A 10,197-nucleotide genomic window follows, 5' to 3' on the forward strand; every position below is an offset into this window, starting at 1 on the left:
CACATTTAGTAAGGATTAAAATTGGTCTTGAAAAACTTGGAGTAATAATTTGATATTCGGTTAATTGAATCGAATATAAATTTGTAAAATCATTTGTAAAATCTTAAAATTCATTTATCTTAATTTTTATATCGAAATATCAAAAATGTTTTCAACAGATTAATATTTTATTAGTAGAATTGAGTTCATAAATAATCTATTAAGTAGTTTCAATGGTTAAGAGATAATTCTTTTATAAGTTCAAATGATTATATTTGTGGGTGTGTGCACCTTTTTTGTAGCTGTAAAATTAACATTTTCATATAATGTAAGTATATTGCAAAATTGATTTTGTCTTGATTAAATTTGTTAAAATTTTTCAAAAAAAGAAAAATAAAAGTCCAAATTAACTTGGAAATATGTTTTAAGTATTTTCCAACTTAGTCGAACCTTTTCAAAAATATATCCAATCATCTTCACGCTTTAAAGTCAAGTTTCCAAGATTTTTTGGCTTAAAGGTTCGATCCCTTTGAAACGAATCAATTTCTCAAATTCCAGTAATGATGAATCGATTCTTTCACCAAAGGATCGCTCCCTCGATAAAAAGGAATGATCATTTCATCAAAAGGATTGACCCCTAGATGAAAAGATTGATTTCTTCCCTTAAAGGATCGATCTTTTTATTACAACAATCAAATTATTTAAAAAAAGATCGATCTCTTTTATCAAAGGATCGATCCTTTTTTGTATTAAATGTTGATTTTAGTTGTAGGTAATGACTATAATGATTTTCAACGACTCCAAACGGCTAAAATTCATAAAGAATGTATAAAATGAAGGTCAAAGCATCTTAAGGACAACAATAATCATATTGAACCAACAAACCAACATCAAAGTGTTCTACTGTGCTTAATTTTTCATATTTTTTCTATTGTAATACGTTTATGAGGTACATTGTTTATTTTTCTCAAGTGTGACTTGGGTGAGAGCTCATTTGTTGCAAACACTTTTGGCTTGTGAGGTTTTTATTTTGTTTGATTTGTAATTCCTCTTGTAGAGAGAGCATAAGTAAGATTTTGGAGTATAAACCTTGTGAGTTGTTGTAATGTACACTTTGTCATCAAAGGTTGCCAAATCTAGTGGTTTTGATAAATCCTTACCGTGGATACTAAGGTAATAGATGTAACTTGATTTAAAAGTCGAAACACTCTAAATCATTTTGCAAATCTTTTTATTTTTCGGTTGTTTCACTCCAAATTTTAAAAAGGTCAATTCATTTTATCTTAGTGTATTTTAGTTGTTTTCACATAAAATTTTGAATAGATACTACCGTATAATCACTCTATGCTATTAAAAAATTGAATTCATAAATGTAAAAAATTAAATTCTAACTATATAAAAACTTTATTAGTAAACATAATTACAATGTATACCGATTACAAAATTTTTGTTATTTAAGTGTATTTGGCTATGGGTGTATAATTTTATGCATAATTAAATTTATAATATTTTAATAAAAACAAACTTATAAAATTTTATTAAGACAAAAATAGATTATTAACCAAAAATATAAAAAAATAGTTTAAATATATAAATATTTAAAAAAATTATAAAAAAAATATCATTTTCTCAACCACTTCTTGCTTTATCCCTAACTATACTATCTGAGAATATTGTAAATTTGATAGATGTTATTGCTAGTCTTTGACCCATTTGTTGTATTTTTCTTCTTCTTTCTTTAATGGAACATTCCCTGTGATAAAAAAGGTAATAATGAGAGTTATTTGCCAAAGATTCATATTAAAATAAGGGGAAAATGCTAGTTGACAAAATGGCAGGGGGTAAAAATCGAGAATCAGAACAAATACAGGGACGAGATTGCAATACGATCCACGTGGACCCCACGAATCAATATGACGTTATTTATACTCACCATATTTGCTAGGATGTTTAAGGTATAAAAATATAATATAACCATAAGAAAATATGTTATCAAAAATATTAATATAATTTTAATATTTTCGATAAAGTGTTATCTAAAATATTATTTTTTATTAAAAATATAATATTAGACGTTACTTAAAATATTATTTTTTTACGAAAATATTTATTTTAGATAACAAAATTAATATTTTCGATAAAAAAAATAACATTTTAAATAACACTTTACTAAAAATATTAAAAAATATTAACATTTTCGATAACACATTTCTTTAATCTTATATTAATCTTGTACAAAAGACTATTGTGGTAATCTCACTAACCCAACAAACAGCTTCGTACAAAAGGTGGACCATGGGTAAAATGGGAAAAGACAAAGAGATGACATTAACAAAGGCAAACAAGTGGACGGTGTTTTGATTATACAATGTATTTGATTATTATTTGTAGGGAAAAATACAAACAAATAAAAACTGTAACGTCATTCCCCAAACCTCTACCCCTTTCCTCTGCCTATAAAAATTCGATTGCTTTGAAACTTGTGGTTCAAAGCCAGCTCCTTTCATTTTCCCTCCCTCCCTCCCAGCTTCTTCAGGTAACTGCCTTCTTCTTTTTCACTGAATTTCAAGCTGCAGTTAATCCAAATACCCCATTTTGATTCTCTTTCAGTGAAAAAGAAGTATTCTTTTTGTTGTTGTTGACTTCTTTAAAGGGTAATTCTATTCAGCTAAGTTGAATTTGGTTTTGACTCACATTTTCAACTTGTTTAAATTGCTTACTGGTTTGATTTGATAAGTTTATGAGCTATGAATTGAATCTTTGTTATTCCGTTTTTCTAGTGGAATATTCAAGTTTCCTGGAAAGTGCTTGATGGTCGAGTGTTGACCGTTCTCGTCATAGAAAACGAAAGCTTTTTCGAAAAGTTTTAGTAATAAATTATCCATCTTTTTCGTTTTCTCAGATTACTCGTGATCATACGAGTTTGTTTTGACGATCCATTGTTTTTGGTCAATTTTCCTTTTCCTTTAGACTTTCTTTTTTCCCATGCTCAGTTTGATCAATTTATTTTCTTTTTGTTCATCTTAGTGTTTGTAGTTATGATTTCAGCAACGATGTTGGAAGAGATGACAATTCTGGACGTTGAAAAGGTAGTAAGAGATTTCGAAGCAATGACCAAAGATGCTGAGAATGTTCAAAGAGAGACTTTAAAGCTGATTTTGGAAGAAAATGGATGCGCTGAGTATTTGCAGAATCTGGGCCTCAATGGCAGAACCGACCCTGAGAGCTTCAAGGCTTGTGTTCCTCTCGTCACTCACAAGGACTTGGAGCCGTATATCCAAAGAGTTGCTAACGGTGTCTCACCCACAATTCTCACTGGAAAACCAATAACAACCATTTCTCTCAGGTGATTTCATCTTCTTCCTTTTGTTTGATATCAATTGAATTTTCGAAACTGAGAGCCTTTTTCATTGAAATATGCAGCTCTGGAACTACTCAAGGAAAACCCAAATTTGTACCCTTCAATGATGAATTAATGAAAACTACTTTGCAGATATACCGTACTTCTTTTGCTTTCAGAAACAGGTAATCAATTGATTATTTAATGCTCCGTTGTAGTTGTCTTCTTGTCCACACCTTTATTTTCAACTGAAATTGTTGATCTTGGAATTGTTATGCCTAATACTAAGCAATTTTTAATCACTTTGTATTATTGGTAATACAGAGAATTTCCTATTGAGAATGGGAAGGCTTTGCAATTCATTTACAGCAGCAAGCAGACTAAAACCAAAGGGGGTTTGTTTGCTGGAACTGCAACCACCAATGTCTTCCGCAATTCGCAGTTTAAAAACGCGATGACCGCAATACAATCGCAGATTTGCAGCCCCGACGAGGTGATATTCGGTCCCGATTTTCACCAATCTTTGTACTGTCATCTTTTGTGTGGTCTGCTTTTCCGTGAGGAAATTCAGTTGGTTTCCTCTACCTTTGCACATAGCATTGTTCTTGCGTTTCGAACTTTCGAACAAGTTTGGGAAGAGCTTTGTGCTGATATAAGAGAAGGGGTCCTCTCGAGCCGTGTCACTTCTCCTTCTGTCCGGTTGCTATGGCGAAGTTGCTGGAACCAAATCCTGAATTGGCTGATTTGATTGAGAAGAAATGTTTAGGATTAAGCAATTGGTATGGACTGATACCAGAACTTTTCCCTAATGTGAAATATATCTATGGGATCATGACTGGATCCATGGAGCCTTATCTGAACAAGTTAAGGCTTTATGCTGCGGATGTGCCTCTTGTAACAGCTGATTATGGTGCTTCTGAGGGGTGGGTTGCCGCAAATATTAATCCGACTCTTCCACCTGAGTCGTCTACTTATGCTGTGCTTCCTAATATTGGGTATTTTGAATTCATTCCTCTGAACGAAAATTTGGAGGAGCATATGCAAGACAAAGTTAATGACTCTTTCCTCTCGGTGGAGCCGAATCCAGTCAGCCTGACTGAAGTTAAGGTCGGCGAAGAATATGAGGTTATCATCACCAACTTTGCAGGTACACATCATCCTTATGATCATGCAATCACTATTTTAATATGATCATGCAATAACTATTTTAAACAGTCTTAACCATGACATAAATGATATTTCTGTTCATGTGAAAGGAATTAGTTGGTTAAGACAGGCACACACCATCCTTATGATCATGCAATCACTATTTTAAACACTCAAAGGCTCATATAATTGGCCTTCTGATATAGCCTTCTGTACATACACACGTTTCTTCATTGTCATTTGTATTTTCTCAAAACTAGGAAACAAAAGTTACCAAGAAGACTCATCCTTACTATGTGATATTTTCTGATGCTCCGAACTCGGAACTTCTGCATTGAGAATCGGGCTATACTTTTGTTTCCTTGATGCAGGTACAGAGTTCATAAACAAAGGGGACATGTCTGATGCATAATATCTTTGTACACTTGTTTTGCTGGGAAAAGTTTGCTGTGTATTTTTATATCACATTTTTCAATAGTGGAAAGCATCATGGCCAACACGGAGAAGACGGATGCTTTTTGGGGTCTTTAAAAGCATAGTTTATTGTGTTGCGTTATGATAAAAGTTTAGCTTAACACGCTCATCACGCATACAAATATAATACACATTTTCTTGTACTTTAGTCATCGGCAACCGAATCCTGATGGGAAAGTTATTGCATTTGAAATATTCTATTCTGGATTTTGACCGTCTACACTTTTTCAGCATGCATTCGTACCTATTTATGTGTATGTTGTTAGTTTTTAAAGTAATCTAATTCTTTAATTATTGTTTCAAACTGTAAATCCCAGGTTTGTATAGGTATAGGCTAGGGGATGTGGTCAAGGTTATGGGCTTCCGTAACTCGACCCCGGAGCTGAAATTTGTCTGCAGAAGGAATCTCATGCTGACCATTAACATCGACAAAAACACCGAGAAAGATTTACAGCTTGCCGTGGAAGAAGCATCCAAGTTGATCGCCGAGGAAAAGCTGGAAGTGGTTGATTTCTCTAGTCATGTGGACGTATCGACCGACCCCGGTCATTATGTGATCTTTTGGGAAATTAGCGGGGAGTTGAGCGATGAGGTCCTGCAAGAATGCTGCAACTGTTTGGACCGTTCGTTCGTGGATGCAGGCTATGTTAGTTCCCGCAAGGTCAATACCATCGGTCCCCTCGAGCTCCGAGTCGTGCGGAAGGGAACGTTCGAGAAGATTCTCGGTCATTACTTGGGGTTAGGAGCTGCTCTTAGCCAGTTCAAAACACCGCGATGCGTAGGGCCTATGAACAGCAAAGTGTTGCAAATCTTGTGTGACAATGTTGCTAAGAACTACTTCAGTACTGCTTTCTAGAATTAATTTGCTAATGCTTGCATTATCTCATTATATAATAAATGAAGGTGTTTATTGCCTTAAGCCCTTAATCATCTAGTTTGATAATCTACTTTGTGTTGAATGCAAGATTGGTGCCTGTGGGATTTATCATACAAGGCCCCATTCCATCCCCATAGTTGACTTTGTGGATCTGGTGGTTGATATGTCCCTTTTATCTGTCACCATAACTAGTTTTCTTCCTTTGGGATAAATCATATGTGACCAAAGATATTACAGAACCCAAATCCTGACTCCCGGTCCAACCACATTAAGGATTGCTGGGTGTAGTAGGTAAGATTAGAGCTGGATCGAAGGGATTGACGGGACGATTATTTCCATGAAAATTTTAAATTTTTATGACTTAATTTTTTTGTATTTTCTATTAATTATCTATTTTCATCTCTTAAAATTTTAATTATCGATGAAGAAATCCCTTGTTACCGTTAATTAATTGCAGTCTGTCCCTTTGCGTGGTTGGTGTTTCGAACCTGTAGCGCAAAAGAACCAAGCATTCCGAATTTTCACTGTGCATAAAGATTGGCATTAAATAACCCAGCAAACTAGGACAGGCCAACCTAAATTTAAAGAATATTTGGGTACAAAACATTCTGCATGTCTGATTACAAATATGCATTGCAAAACACATCTTAAAAGCAATCTGACAAACCACATTTATTTCCTTTCCAAAAACTCAAATGAACAACATTAAAACCACAGGAAAAAATGCAGACGCAGCGGCATTTGCCGTATGGGATTGTGGCAGCTCTTTATTTGGCATCACTCAGTCATATAATCGACCGCCATCTAATGACGCTGCCTTTCCGAGACGATCCGAAGACGCTGACCGCCTGCATTTCTAGTCCGTCCGATGTCACCCTAGCTACAATTGCAGATCCCGCATGCAAATCTATAGCCAAGGAGTCTTCTTCTTCTCTGATGAGCAACTTCGAACAACTTCGGAACAGTAGTCTTTGAAGGGAAGGTGGTTTGGAAAAAAGAGGGATAAGGCTATAAAGTTGAGGTCTGGAATCAGCTGCTTGTGCAACGAGTAGATATACAAAATCATACAATCGATTGAAACGTGACTCAATGTCATCGGAAACTGTGTTTCTTTATCGTTCATGGCTGTTTTTTTAATTCTTGTCATTGGAACAGTTCCTCGTGGAATTTTTTGTTCTGTTGTTGGAGATTCCAGCAAATTTAAGGCACAAATGTCCCTTAAATCATCATTGTGTTCCGATTAAACTCATATAATGCTTTGTAGGTTGAGATACTGTATGTCCAATGTGGATGCACTGTTGATTAAGTCAACCGCTTTTGAAGCTGCATACAAAAACCAAAAAGTCCACTGTTGATTACGAATTTCTAACATAAAACTGCTTGCGACAACTTCATAAAGTTGGGGGACATAAGCGGAGCTTATGTTCTTAATTAGCCAATCAAAGTTGGTACTGTTGTTCCACTATTTTGGCACACGATTAGTTTACAAAATCTATTTCACTTAGTATGAGTAAAATTTGATTTCAATTTTGAGTTATTACTTATTCGAGTTAATGTAACTTTTTTTTTGTTCGAATGTTTGAGTCAAATTTTCGAATTGTTTTGATCTTTAGTTAAATAATTTGATTGTTTTGTGATTCGATTCATGTTTTTTTTATCTTTTCAATTTCTCATTCGTTTTATGTTCATTTTTTTGCAAATTTAAACTACATACTCCTCAATCACCGTAAAATACTTGTGTAATTTCAATTCTTCTTTTTGAAAATGATTTTTTATTTTCCAATTTAGTCTTTTAACTTCATATTTTATTCAATTTGGTCCTTTGAAAGCAACACTTTTGTCCATTCTTTCCTTGACTCATTTGTATTATAATCAATACTTTATCCTTAACACCTATCTTTTTTTTCTAAAAAAATAAGTGATATTATAAATAAATATAGTATATATTTAGAGAAAGTCATTTAAATTGGAACTAGTCACTATCACAACATTATAAATAATTATAATTAAATTTGAACAACTCGAATAAATATATTCGATTCAACTCGTATAAAAAACTTAAATGATAAAAAACAATCTTAAAATTGAACAAAATAATTTTTTCCACTTGATTCAATCGAATAATCACTCCTAATTTCATAAAAAAAAGAAAAAAAGAAAAGAAAAAAGCATAGTTGGGTTAGAGAAAGATTTAACAGGCATATTTTGGGACAACCGTGTTCATAAAAGCTTGGTTTTTTGGCCCAATAGACCGTCAAGGTTTATTATTTAGGGTTTTAGGGCGGCCTATTTTTTATTTTGAGGAATACTAAAAATGTTATAATGTAACTGGAACTCGTCACATTGAGGTGACGACTTCTATTGGATATTTTTTTTAATGAAACCTGATGAGTGGATCCTACGTGAGCCATATTTTAATGTCACTAATGGGACTCGTCACCTTGAGACGACGAGTCCATTTAAAAATATTTTTTTAAAATTATAAGCTTGGTTTTTTGGCCCAATAGACCATCAAGGTTTATTATTTAGGGTTTTAGGGCGGCCTATTTTTTATTTTGAGAAATATGACAAATGCTATAATGTAACTGGAACTCGTCACATTAAGGTGACGACTTCTATTGGATATTATTTTTTAATGAAACCTGATGAGTGTATCCTACGTGGGCCATTATTTTAATGTCACTAATGGGACTCGTCACCTTGAGACGAAGAGTCCATTTAAAAATATTTTTTTTAAAATTATAAGAGTAATTTAAGTTTTAAATTATTAAAAAATAAATGAACTCGTAAACTCGAGGTGACGAGTTCATTCAAATTCAAAAAACTATTCGTTTTGTAGCCATTGGTCAACGAACACAAACAACGGTTGGACAATGTCCACTTGGAACTCGTCACCTCGAGGTGACGAGTTTCGATGGATAAAATTTAAAAAAACTTCAAAGAAAAATAACAATTATATAAAAAAATAAATACAAAGTAAATTAATAATCGTAAAAAAATAATTTGTTTAAAGAAAAAGTAAAAATAAAATTTATTTATATTTTCTAAGTTCTTGACGATGCCGAGGAGTGGTCAAATAATAATGGCGCAGGGCTCGTCGAGTATGTCGGGGTCGTAGGTCTTGATCATCGTCGTTGTCGTCTTCATGTTGTCGAGGAGGTGTACTTAACACACTCTAAGATCAACCTTCAAAATACGATGATGAACTTATGGTATTTGACGTTATTATTTCCATTACTGAATAGACTTGGGTGCTACGTTGTTAACCATTTAAGATATAATCCCACTCACCCAAACCCACATGTTCTATCGAATATGTTTTGAGTGTGTTGCATTGCATCCCATGAACATCCAACCCAAGTAGGCCAAGTCTCAGTTGAAGTATGACATGGAAGATAGAAACCGAAACTAGCCTGAGATGCATAATAGTAATCTTTAGCTACAGATACTGAAGCAACAACAGAAGAAGAATATGATGTTTTCTTCTTGGACTTGGCGAATCTGGCGTGATGTTATTCCTATTCTCCCATCTCTTGTGTTGTCGTGAGATATGATTTCCCATTTGCTTTGTAATTTCAAAAATAGGGAGACTGGTCGAAATCTAGGTCTAGCGGTGTAATCTCATAACGCAGAGGATCGATAGTTGACTTTGATACCATTGTTCGATGTAGTAAGCTTGCTTAACCAACCAATTTTAGAATGTTTCCCACACATATTAATTATATGAAGCACGTCCATATCAACGATTTGAGTAGGAATCGCTGATGCGATACAAATTGTCGCGATACTCTATCAACATCGTGTCACTCAACAATATAATAATGTAATAACGGCGTCACGAAACACCACAAATTGGACCCATAAAAAATCCCAGTGGTAATAACTGATAGATCTCATCATCAGCATACAGAAGAAAAGAAAACTGTAAATATTAAATATCAAAGTTAGTATATATAAAGTTAAAAAATTTCAAAAAATAATAAAAGAACAAATGTATATCGCATATTGACTGGCTATGTCGATCCTCATCCGTATATCTTTTGCAGTGGCACCTGAAAACTTTGTCTCAGATATTTTATGGTGTCATCTAAAATATTTAAAAATAAAAAAGATTAAAAACATATAAAAAATAATTAAATTAATCAAATTAAAAAATTAAAAAAAAACTGAAGTTAAAAATCATTTTCCAACTAGAGGAAACTCGACCGGGGCTGTGGTAATTGGCGTCTAGAACGGGAACCAATACTAAACCTAGGATTTTAGCAATATTAGACAACCTACTACATCAGCTTTTCGACCCCGCTGGACAATTGCAACCTTGCACAGCTCCCGATACAGAAAGGCTAAAATCGTGGAGCCCTAACTAGTATTGCGACACTCA

The 10,197-nt window shown here is 33.7% G+C and overlaps 1 pseudogene; it reads left to right on the forward strand.

Annotated features, from left to right (window-relative positions):
- Nucleotides 1-2,481: 2,481 nt before the first annotated feature.
- On the forward strand, nt 2,482-5,866 carry LOC120158508 (annotated as a pseudogene).
- Nucleotides 5,867-10,197: the final 4,331 nt, after the last annotated feature.

Source organism: Hibiscus syriacus, unplaced genomic scaffold (genome assembly GCF_006381635.1).
Source record: "Hibiscus syriacus cultivar Baekdansim isolate YM2019G1 unplaced genomic scaffold, ASM638163v2 tig00111318_pilon, whole genome shotgun sequence".
Classification (NCBI taxonomy): Eukaryota; Viridiplantae; Streptophyta; class Magnoliopsida; order Malvales; family Malvaceae; genus Hibiscus; species Hibiscus syriacus.